We start from the raw sequence: 2,469 nt of genomic DNA, 5'->3' as shown, positions 1-2,469 counted from the left end.
CCCCTAAATGAAGTCTAACAATTATACAACTCATGTGGTGAATTGTTTCAAGGCTTAAACAAGTGTTTGGGCTTCTTATTAACTCCTTTGAGGAGTTTACGGCCCTGGGACCATATCCCTTGGATTTTACAGTCGTAAACTCCCTTGGGAGGGTGTTTATGATGCTTTCAAGTCGCATACTCACATAGGATATGTTCTAGGCAATTGTTCAAGGCTTTAGGAGGAATTATGGCACCACTTGGCACCATATATTGGAGTTCACGGACCTAAAATATCTTGGGCCATAAACTCCATTTTCTTGGTGTTTTAGAGGTGTTTGCTAGCCCCAAACACACTAGGGTACTTGTCCTAATTTGTCTCTTGGCTTAAGGAAGAGTTTCAAAGCAAAATTTTTGCACCTAAACATGGAGTTCACGGCCCAAGAAGCTCCTTATCCGTGAACTCACTTTCATCCATGTTTTGAAATGATTTTGGTGTCCTAAATATGAAATGAAGGCTTCTAGTTCGAGTTCTAGGGCTTTGAGCACTACTAGAAAAACAGCCTTTTACGACGCTCATTGCGCGTCGTAAAAGGCTCAGACGACGCGCAAATGCGTGTCAAGGAAGGCCCTGTCATAAAGAAAGACGACGCGCTTTTGCGCGTCGTCTATAGACGACACGCATTTACGACGCTCATTTACGATGTGCATTTACGACGCGCGTTTACGACACGCAATGCGTATCAAGGAAGGCCCTGTCATAAAGGAAGACGATACGCATTCACGTGTCGTAACCTTACGACGCACGTGTTAATGACACGCAATGCGTATCAAGAAAGCCACTGTCAAGAAAGGCCATGTCATAAATGAAGATGACACACATTTTTGCGTATCATAATTTTAAATGTTTAAAAAAAATATTATTTATAGATTTTTCTAATTTTCAAATTAAATAATACATTAAAAATCTCATAATACAAAATAAAATACCATAAATAACAAAGATAATTCATTTCACTAATATGTCAAATACAAATAACTATTCCAGGAGTGAGTAAATGTTATAAAAAAATGAACTCATTTATATACAATTGCATTATCTAGCTTCCTATGTGCCAAGAACTCTCTGTACAAAATGTTATCTTTGGTATGCATGTCTAAATACCTACTAACTCCTCCTATTCAAAAGATAGCCACCAATTTTCTCAGCAAAGTGTTGAAAAGGTACCTGCAATACAAAATCATTAACAAACATAATATATTTTAATTTTTTATTGAAGTATATGAAAATTGAAGTAGTTAGTTTAGTTAGCTACCTCATTTTCCTGTTTGATATCATGTGTAAAGAATTGTTACATATACATCCTATACAGAGTAATAAAGTAGGAGGTTATTTCCTGTAGTTTACCCATAAAAGAAAGGAAAAAAAACTTACAGGTTCTGTAATATAGACACGTGCCAGGTCCTTCAAAAGGTGAATTGAGAGAAACAAATACGTTTGCAGCATTCATGAGATTAATACTTAACCTCCTTCCCATAATTATTCTTTGCATTTCATTGTACAATCTGTTAATCAAATTTATATGTAAAAGGGTCATCAATTTGAACTCACGTTCCAACACCTTCTTTGAATAGATGACTATAATTTCTAGCCACAATTCAACTTATAAAAAGGAAAGAAAACAACAATCTAGCTTATAAAAGATTAATAAATAGAGGGCCTGAAATTGCTTAAAGCTCAACACCAGTAATCGCTAATCAATAAGATAATACTTTGTTTTTTTAACTTCTCCAACCATTGGTGGTTGTTGAGTTGACCCGACATCTTGTTGGAAAAATCAGGGCTTCCTTCAACTTCTCTCACTTTGTCCATAAGAAGGGATGATGGGCTTACTTCCTTCAAATCAACATTCAGATTCTTAAACAAAACCTGAAAGGCCACAATAACAATAGTGAATATAGTATATTATCGGAATTGATGTTATAAACTTTTTGATTATGATGTGTGTAATATGATGTGTGTGCAGAAGAGTAGGGATCTTGCTGGGTACCATAGTTTTCAGCATAAGTAACCTGAACAGGAAGGGTTTGTCCGCTTGCAGCCCCACCGTATGCATGGTACACATCCACCACACCATGTGTGGCTGCAACTGCAACTGGTTGTGCATACGAATCTTGACTGTTCACCATTGTCCTGCAACCTATATATATATATATATATATATATATATATATATATATTACAACTGCAACTGGTAACACTGTAACTCCTAGGCACCAAGAAGGGTATTTTTGGAAATTGTAAAAGATCAAAAAGGGTATTTCAGGAAAGTGAAAAACCCAAAAGGGTATGTCTGGAAATTGAGATACCTGAACAAGCTCTTCATTTTCAGTAGCACAATTGGGTTTATCTTCATTTTCAATAGCACACTTGCAAAAATTTTAAACTTTTAAAATCCATCTTAGAAGGACTAAAGGTTAGAAAGGAGAA

The 2,469-nt window shown here is 35.8% G+C and overlaps 1 long non-coding RNA gene across 1 annotated transcript; it reads right to left on the bottom strand.

Annotated features, from left to right (window-relative positions):
• Window positions 1–1,057: 1,057 nt before the first annotated feature.
• Window positions 1,058–2,160, bottom strand: LOC145051406 (uncharacterized). Its single transcript, XR_013683605.1, has 4 exons — window positions 2,030–2,160; window positions 1,414–1,908; window positions 1,295–1,343; window positions 1,058–1,206 (listed from the first exon to the last, which is right to left on the bottom strand). It is a non-coding gene; the product is annotated as an uncharacterized LOC145051406 (long non-coding RNA).
• Window positions 2,161–2,469: the final 309 nt, after the last annotated feature.

This window comes from Lactuca serriola, chromosome 5 (genome assembly GCF_051521515.1).
Source record: "Lactuca serriola cultivar US96UC23 chromosome 5, Lser_US96UC23_V15, whole genome shotgun sequence".
NCBI classification, from domain to species: domain Eukaryota; kingdom Viridiplantae; phylum Streptophyta; class Magnoliopsida; order Asterales; family Asteraceae; genus Lactuca; species Lactuca serriola.
This window is presented reverse-complemented; position numbering and strand designations above follow the sequence as displayed.